The sequence below is a fragment of the Ambystoma mexicanum genome, chromosome 2p (assembly GCF_040938575.1).
Source record: "Ambystoma mexicanum isolate Mex_15411 chromosome 2p, UKY_AmexF1_1, whole genome shotgun sequence".
NCBI classification, from domain to species: Eukaryota; Metazoa; Chordata; class Amphibia; order Caudata; family Ambystomatidae; genus Ambystoma; species Ambystoma mexicanum.
Genome location: NC_090923.1, coordinates 854505824 through 854515656, shown reverse-complemented (window position 1 = coordinate 854515656; position 9833 = coordinate 854505824).

Sequence of the window (9833 nt, the reverse complement as noted above, 5' to 3'; positions counted from 1 at the left end):
TATCCATCAGTGAAATACCCTTTCTCATAAGGGCAACTTGCCTGAAGAGTTTGTCGCCCCTCATTGATGGAGTAAATGGGGTATTGTGGTCCCTAGCCAAGAAACCATTGAGGCCTAAGAAGATAATGGGTATTATTAGGAGTTAGGCAGCGGCAGAATGAACGGTGCCGGTAAGGGACCGGCACTGTTCATTCCGGGCCGCCCTATTATGAGGTCTGCAGCGGGTCCCACTCTGGAACGCCTAGTCAGACCAGGCGTCCTTAGCAGGACCCGATAGCAGACCAGGATGCTAACAATGGGCCCATCATTAACGGGCCCGTTGTTAGCATCCTCCCCATTCCCATTGAGCCCAATGGGGGCTCAAATGGGAATCGGGATGTACCAGGTCCGGGTCCCGCGAAAGGGATTTACCGGGCACCCCAAGGTTGGAATGGCCCGCTAAGGCCCCTTTAGCGGGACCCAGACCTGCTACCCGGTATGGGGGTAGCCATGCCGTTAAAAGCGGCATGGCTACCTCCATACTCGTAATGAGGCCCAATGACACAAATCAACAGTGTAAAAGAATGCCATAATGTTGCTAATTCAGAAAGTGCAGTGGAAGTGTATCTTCAGAATGGCTGTGTGCCTAGCATCACTGTCATTCTCATTTGTCAGGGTAAAATGCAGGGAGAAAAAGAAAAGCAGTCTTTGGAGATTTGGACCCCAAGAAAAAATGGCGAACAGAAATAGATGAAAACACATTGCGCTTTTATCTGAATGAACAAAATGCAAGCCAAATCTCACTCCAGAGATAAAAAAGAAAAAGAAATGTCAACCCTTTCTAAAAAACACATGGGATATGGGCAGCCATCGATTCCTATCCATGTGAGTGGGCATCCTGAAATGATAGAAGCCACTTTGGCACTCAAACATAAAAAGGAGTTTCATTAATGAAAATGTACTCCAGCAGATAATTGGCAGACAGAAGATGCCACAATTCAGAATAAATTATCAACACATCTTTGGCCTGGATGATTCAGAGTCAGGGCAAAGAGTTGTAGGAAGATGCATGTTAAAAATCACCATTGGTGCTAAGAGCATTTATCACAGTGTGTGGATCGCGAGCGGGTCACAAAACATACTTTATTTGTAAAATTACATCATGCACAGAATTTGTATGGTGTCTGACTTTTTAAATCAAAAGGGTTGGTCCAGTTTAGGGGGGCGGCACATTAATTTGAAGACAAAAGACAAGCCTATCATTGCGCACACATGGCACACTATGCAGTTGGACTGCAGGTGAAAAGGGATGTTATCGTTCCTGCATTCACCAGACAAGTTACAATAGCATTAAAGTACAGAAAGGGACAACAGATAAAAGATTCTGAAGCATTTTTATGCCTAAATTAATCCATGAGGCAGCATGGGCTAGAATGCGAATATTCACCAATGATAGAGATTGGGAATGGACCCATTCAAAACCTGGTGGATAATAAAGAGTGCCAAGAAATTCATTTAGAAGAAAGTTCAACAATGGGAATGGCAATGCAGAAGTCTTATTACACTGCAGATTTCAGTAATGCAGTGATTGGGAACATACCTGAAAGGTATGTGAATGCACAGGGTGAGTTACCGTAATCCTTGAATTCTAAGCCTAAAGGTATCTTTAAAGTTCAGTCTGAGTATCCTTATGAGTCAAGTGAAATAGTGTGCTGTCATCAAGATGATTGCATTCTATTCAAATGAAATGAGGCTAGAACAGAAAATCAGTATGTTGAAATGGAAGTCAATATTCCAAAATATTTAAGTGTGTCGAGTCTCCAAAGAGATACAGCCACATGGTTAGGAAAGTACAGATGTTCCTCCTTTGGAGGACTTCCCAGAGTTTTCTAAAATGGTAGAAGAGCAAATTCAGACTGCAGATGTGTGCACAAAAGAAGAAGAAAAAGACCAATTGAGAAAAATATTTATGGAATTCAAATACATTTTGACCTCTTGGAAGCAATCAATTGTCATTCCAATTTACAAGAAGAGTGATTGAGCCAACCCGGCCAGCTACAGACCGATCTCTCTGCTCGATGTTTCGGGCAAGATTTTTTGCTGTATTATTCTCAGAGAACTTAATAATTGGACAAACAATCACTTTAAAAGGGATCCTCTTCAATCTGGTTTTGTCACTGGTCTTGGCACGATCCCTAATATAATCACCATCAATATGCTCAAGTCACAATATGCTTCCAGGAAGCAAACCCTATATTTTGCATTTATCGACTTCCAAACAGCCTTCGATTCTATAAATTGTGATCTATTATTCTCTAAGCTAAAAACACTGGGTTGTCCATCTTCTCTTTTGGCCCTAATTATTCAATTACATACAGATACCACTATGAGAGTTAGGCTCACGCTCGAAGGCCTTCTGTCTGCCTCCTTTTCCACCTTTGTGGACTTAAAACAGGGATGCATTTTGGTGTCGATTTTGTTTAACCTTGTCATTCTTGATATGAGTGTCTCCTTCCTTGGAATCACAGCTGATGCTCCGGAGTTGGGTGGCCAGCGTATCCCGTGGTTGCTATACGCTGATGATCTTGTTTTAATATCACAGACTCCTAGAGGCCTTCAGAACTTGCTGACTGCTTTGTCAGATTACGCAGAGACAAATCATCTAACTGTAAACCTGTCCAAATCTCAGATTATGGTCTGTAGACCCTTTGGTAAACACAAAACTTATAAGAGGGATTGGTGCTTACAACAGGAATTAATTAAAATAGTGCCCGAATAAAAATATCTGGGCATCTACATTCAAAACACTGTTACTGATGGTAAATATCTGCATACTTTACAATCAAAATTACTCTCTCTGATATCGTAGGGCAAAAATCTAGTATATAAGTTTGGGAAATTTACATTAAAACATCTTCTCATGTTTTATGAGCAAAAGGTGGTTCCTATCTTACTTTATGGTACCGAATCAAAGTTATATTCAAATGATGGCTTATGGAATAACCTGGAGGCCACCTTTTGGAAAAAGATTTTGCTACTCCCAAATTGTTCACCTCTACCCATTTTGTGGTTCGAACTGGGGCTGACCTCCTTATGCAGCAGAGTTAAATGGAAAATGTGTTCCTTTTTCGCAAAAGCCTACTTGGAGCGGCCGATAACAATATTTTGAATATGGTTGCTCGCCATTTGTCTACTTCCACTTCTGTTTTTCCCTTAAAATGGCGAGATTATGTTATGGACATTCTGGCTGAAGCTAACATCTCGCTTCAATTTCTTATTGAAAATCCGATCCGTGCTAAAAAAAGTATTTTCAATGGGATTGGATTAAAAACTACGAGTCATGTATAAAATACAGAGACTTTGATGTCAACTACTTTGGGACAAAAGGCTGGTTATCTTTTGAAATGTCCATCTGCAAACATACGCAATAAGTTATTGCGGTTGAGACTAAACTTGTGGTCAACGGGAGAAGTGCTGGCGAGGCGAAAAATAATTCCCGCCGATTTAAACTTCTGTCGCTTTTGCGAGAACCAATGTGCAAGAGAAATCTTGCCGCATATAATTGTCTCCTGCCCTTCCCTGCAGGCCATGCGAGAGAAATATTTTAATAATCTGTTGAATCTGTACATGGCAAGAGATGAAAGTGAGATATGGAGCATTTTATTTAAGAGTGTTAGATTCTCGATTATGAAGGCTTTGGTGCATTTTTTGGAAGCTGTGCTACCTGCTGAAATATGTCCCTAATATAGATGCAATTTCCAACATACTTTGCAGCAGCTTTGTCAATTGTCAATTGTAAAAGCACCTTTAGCACTTTAGCCGTAGATTTTGTTTGAAATTTATTTTAGTTTTCTCATAATTCCTCCTTCATACCTCTCTTTGTCTGTTTTAATTTGTAATCCCTTGTTTTATCATGTGTTTGTTACTGTGTCAAAGGAAATTGTTATTTTATATGCTATTGGTTTTGAAAAGTTGAATAATTCAGCTATATCAAAATAAAAATAAAAAAAAAATACATTTTTGCCAAATATGCGTATGATTGTGGGTTAACAGATTTGCATTTTTCCACATTACCAGAAGGACATGGTAGGGAGCCGGTATTTGTGCACCAATATAGATCACCCCTGGCATGTTTGGAATCACTAGCTAATTTTTTTTTTTAAATGAATCTAGAGGAATTATTAGGCCCATTCATAGCACATCAAATACCCCCATTCTAGGTGCGGTAAAATCCAATGGCCAATGGCGTTTGTGTGCAGATATACAAGTATTAAACAAAAAGATACCTCTTTCAAGGTGGCCCCTTCCATTTATTGATCAGGGTCTCGCATAGGTTCACGGGTCAAAGGTGTTTACCACATTAGATCTTACAGCTGGGTACTGGTGTGTACCACTGACTGAACATTTTTAAAATTTGTTTGCATTTTCTTTTGACAAATCACAGTATGCATGGTCCTGGACACCTTTTGGGTATGTCAATAGTGGGAGTGAGTTTGGGATATTCCTGTGCAAAGCACTCCTGGATGCAGCTGAAACTGGGAAAATAGTTTACGTGGATGATGTGCTAACTAAGAGTGAGAATCGGAAAAGCCATTTCAATGAGATTAGACATGTGCTTAGCCAGTTACAGAATTCTGGGGTAAAAGCATCTTTACAGAAAGCAGAATGTTGTAAAAAGAGAGTGAACTTCCTAGGTCATGAGGTGACCGAGAATGGGATAAACCCGCAAAAGAAACAGGCATAGATGATTCATAAACTGAAATAACCCACTAATCTGAAAGGGTTAAAGAGTTTATTAGGGATTACAGGTTACAACAGGACATTTATTGAGAATTATGCAGAGATTAAACAACCTTTAACGAGATTACTACAGCAGGCTGTGCACTTGAAATGAGAAAAGGAACAAAGTGAGGCAGTGACCCGGTTAAAAGAATGTCTCATAAAGGCGCCATGTCGGGCATATCCAATAAAGAACCAGGATTTCTTTGTAGAGATAGGATTCACTGATCAATGTATGTCAGCAGTGTTATAGCAAAAGCATGATGTGAATAACAAAACTATTGCTATACCAGCAAGGCCTTGTCACAAGTAGAAACAGTTCAGTGAGTTTGAGAAAGCGCTTCTGACCATTGTCTGGGCATTACAGCACTTCTGCCTCATAATTTTAAGGGGAGAGGGTAATTATTGAACCAAATCACCAGCCTCTGCAGTTTCTGCAGAGTAAAAGAATCAGATGAGGGAATTTGGCATAGTCCAGAATCACTTCCTGGGTGTTAGCCCTGCAGGGATTTCCTGTGGAGGTGAGATATGGACAAATAAAAAGAGCCTGGTTGCCCAAGGACTAGCAAATTTGCAGGATTGTGCAGCCGGATTTGCACCTGATGACACAGAGCTAGAATTAAGTTTGAATGAATTTGAGCAATACCCACACCAAGCATGTAATGAAGAAATATGTACGGATTTACCAACTGCGTATGTAGATGGATGTGCATACCATGTGGAAAATAATACTGAAGAATATCTTGTGGCAGGTATAGGAAATATCTGGTTTAAATGTGACAACATTCCAAGGGTAAACATGACGATTGGTCCAAGAAGTAGTCAGGTGGCAGAGTTGTCCGCTATTTACAAAGCAGTCTCTACAGCGGTACAGAAACAAACACAAAGAGATAGTTCTAGTAACTGATTCTGATTATGCACAGAATATCTTTGTAGAATATTTACCTGGCTGAAAGGTAAAAGGCATGGTCACCTATAACAGAAAACAACTTAAACATGGCAAGATGATTCAAGCCATAGACAAACTTGTGTCAGAAAATGATTTGGTAATACATTGGAGGAAAATACATGGTCATTTGAAGACTCTAGGTGAGGACAAAGAGGGGAATGACAAGGCAGATAAGTTAGCCAGGATTGGAGCTGTGATGGGAGAGTTGTTTCCCATTGAACACCTGCTTGGTGAAATACAGGTATATGCAATAACACACTCCAAAACTCCAAAAACAGTTGAGCAGCCTGAGCTACAGCAGTACTTACCTGCACCTGTAAAAAGTTTTACATTGTCTGGCTTTGGCAATACTTGTTGCCATAAGCCCTCAGAATGCTGTAAACTGTTTTATTCACTTGAATACCTCCTTAGAACAATTTACCCACCCAAAAGACCCTCCTCCCAACGTTTTCCCAGCTCAAAAAACCTCTGGAAACTTTAAAATGTTTGGCCACAAGGCCCTAGTCAACTTAGGGTTGGACTTAACAAGTTAGGGTTGTATTTGTGTGGACTGCCATTGCAAATAATAACCTTTGCCTTCATTTACAATATTGTGGGTTGGGGGATTGTGATTATATTGCACTGGCTATAGGGGTTGTATATGACAATTATTTGGATATGATTGGTGTGTGATAGCATTACTTGTTCATAGTCATTTTAAAGACTTTGCTTGGCCATAAATACATTTTTTATTTTTATAACTATCTGTCTAAGTATAATCCTTGTGTGCGCCTGTTTACCAATGTGCTTTTATTCACTGGTCAAAGTTTTCAATTCGGAAACGTTTGATCATTAACAGGTGTCCAGTAACGAGATGTGTTTCAGCCTTTGGCCATCTTCAGAACTGGACAAATTCTTGCTATTTAAATGATATTTAGACCACCCTTGATAGATAGTGTCAAGGGTGGTCTGAATACCATTTATCTGAAACTTTGACCAGTGAATAAAAGCACATTGGTAAAATGGCACACACAACGTGGTGGCATCTATTTTACTGAGTATAATGAGAGTGCAGTGGGGTAACTCTTTTGCCCGCACGTGCTGCAACAGATGGCAAGAACCATACAAGAAGCTTTATCACAATACACTAATCGCGTCACGCTTAGATACTTTTAAACCACCCCACAACTGTTTCTTCTATTCCTTACCTTGTGGACTCAGTATGGACCCTTTACCAGGCTCACTCTTCCTGAGACTTATCCTTTACCACTCTCCATGCTACCTTAATTCGTTTGGCTACAGATCCCAGAATATTCCCTGTACACTAACTAGGCTGGCCTATTACACATCTGTCCCCAGGCTAGAGTGTGGAATACAGTCTAACACATCTCAATATGTAATGTATGCCAACAGCCATTCAAATATTTTCAACAATTTCTCAAACAATAAGTAAAAAAGAAAGAAAAAAGGTTAGAACTCTCCAGGGAGCCCATTTGCCCCTGGGACTTTATTACCTGGACATTTTTTAATCATACTCTCAAGTTCTTCCACCGTGATGGGGAGCTGGAGGCTTTCGCTCTCTTCCTTGCTGAGTTTGGGAAGATTAATCTCTGACAATGCCACTTGTATATCTAACCTTTCCTCTACTTCGGAATCACTATATAAGTGCGTGTAATAATCAAATAAACATTTATTCACAACTCTCTGGGTCTCTTGCAATGTACCGCCTGCCCCTTTCATCGCCCTTATTGTTTGCCGAGCAGTTTCGCTCTTATATAATGATGCCAGTAGTCTGCCCAGCTTATCCCCTTCTGCATGTTGTCTCTCAATGTATTTCCTAAAAAATATAGCTCAGTTTGCTTAACCGTCCCCAATGTTCCCTACGTTCCCGCTTTAAGTGTGCTACTTACGCGGCTTCCTCAGGGGATCTCGTACCTCCTTTCAGAATAATTTCTAATTCCTGCTCTGCTTTTTGTAAATCCCTCATTATGACGTCTTGCATGCCTTTCAACTTAGATATAGCCCCTCCCACTAAGCACCAGCTTCAATGTCTCCCATAGTGTACCCGCTAATTCGACGCTGACCATGTTATTCACAAAGTATTCATTCACTTCGGTTCTTAAGCCCTCTCGAAACCCTGTATCTCTTAATGCTTCAACTCTCCCTCTCCATGTTGGAATTTTAGCATGGGGAGGGAGGACATACCAAGTCACGACAAGAGGGGCATGATCTGAAAGGACCATGGCATTATATTCAGCAAGTGTGACCTCACTCAACATCTCCTCTTCCGTGAACACTTAGTCTTACCTAGTGTGTAGGTTCTGTGGGGCTGAATAGTGAGAGAATACTCGGTCTTGTGAATGCTTCGCACGGCATACATTTACTAACTCAAATGTGTGCAGCAACATTTTCAGAACTTTGGCAGAAGGGGTCGGGTTAGCGAACTTACCATCTGATCCGTCTACTGTCGGGTCCAACGTACAATTCTCCACCCCATATCACCGGCCCATCCCGATATGGGCTGATCTTAGGATATAGGGAGCTAAAATAAGCTGCAGTGTCCGGATTCAGGGCATATACATTAATGAGACATATTTCCTTATTTTCCACCATGCCACGAATTATCACCATCCTACCATCTTTATCTAGAAAGGTCTGAAGGATATTGAATGGGACATGTGGTGCTATCTAAATCATGACCCCTCTAGCATATGCCGAATATGTTGAACCCAGGGTCACCCCTCTCCACTTCCGTATTATGGTGTCCTGTTTCTCCTTCATTAAGTGGGTTTCCTGCAAAAGTGCTATATCTATTCTTTGGTGTCTTAAATATGACATAACCCGGTTTTGCTTAATATAAGTGTGCAAGCCTCTTACATTCCAGGTCATTATTCTAAGTTCACCCATATTGTCGTGCAGTACTCGACCACCATCCTCCGTCGGCGCTCCCCTTTCCCATACTGAGTGCATGTCCGTAGGCCAACTCCCCTATAACTTCCCAAACTCCCCGCCCCCTCCCTCCACCCCAACTGTTCCCAACTGTAGCCCAGCTGCATAACTGAATCTCAGGCTTCCCCGCATCTCACCCCTTTCTCGGCCCATTGCCGGTACTTAGAGTGCAGCAGGAGGATACTAGACTACTTATATCCTAACTAAACTAACCTAATGTGGGGAAAGAGTGAATCTCAGTGCAGCTTGCTTCTATGCTGTGCATGTGTCTACTGCATTCTGCTAACAGTGCAAACACATATATTTATCAGTCCAAATGTCTTTTACGCCTCTATAATTGCTAGCCCCCATTAACATTTAGCTGGTACATTGAACAACTCTTGCAGCTTCACTTATCACTTCTTTCTCTTCTCTGATCAGGCTGCTCTTCCGGCAAATTGAGCGAGTCTACCATCTTCTCACATCTTCTGGGGTCTGGAAGAACAGAGCCCGGTCCTTATGCAGAACCTTCATTTTCGCTGGATACAGTAACATGTATTTGAGATTGGCACTGCGTAACCTTCATTTGACTGCCCCGTAGCTCATCCTTTGTTTATGCACCACAAACGTGTAGTCAGGGTATGCCGTAATAGATGTCGATGCTCAGTTGATAGTTCCACCTTTCCGGAAATGTTCCAGGATCCTCTTCCTATCTTTATAATTGAATATCTTCGCAATGATTGGTCGCGGCGCGGGGGGTGCCAGGCAGCGGTCTCCTCGTAAGGACTCTGTGCGCTCTCTCCATTGTGAACCCCTGGTTGAGTGATCCGGCTCCTATTTCTTGCAAGAGCATGTCCTTTATGTAGTTAGTCAGGTTCTGGCCTTCTACTCCTTCTGGGAGTCCGATTATATGCATGTTGTTTCTCCGAGCCTGACCTTCTGCTTCTTCCGCTCTATTATCAAGGTTTTGCACTTGTTGTTTCAGTACTGAAACTTCCTGGGTGTTGTCCTTACAGCTACTTGTGTTAGCCTTAACTTCTTTCTCTAACACCCCAGTTTATTCCGCCAGCGTCCTGATATCTTGTCTCAGTAGGTTCATGTTTATTTGCATTGCATCAATCTTGAATTCCAATGTCGATTTCAGTTCCGCAATGGCATCTAGTATCTGCATGTCTATTATTCCCGATGGATCTCCTTCATGTGCATCTTGCAATTGCAA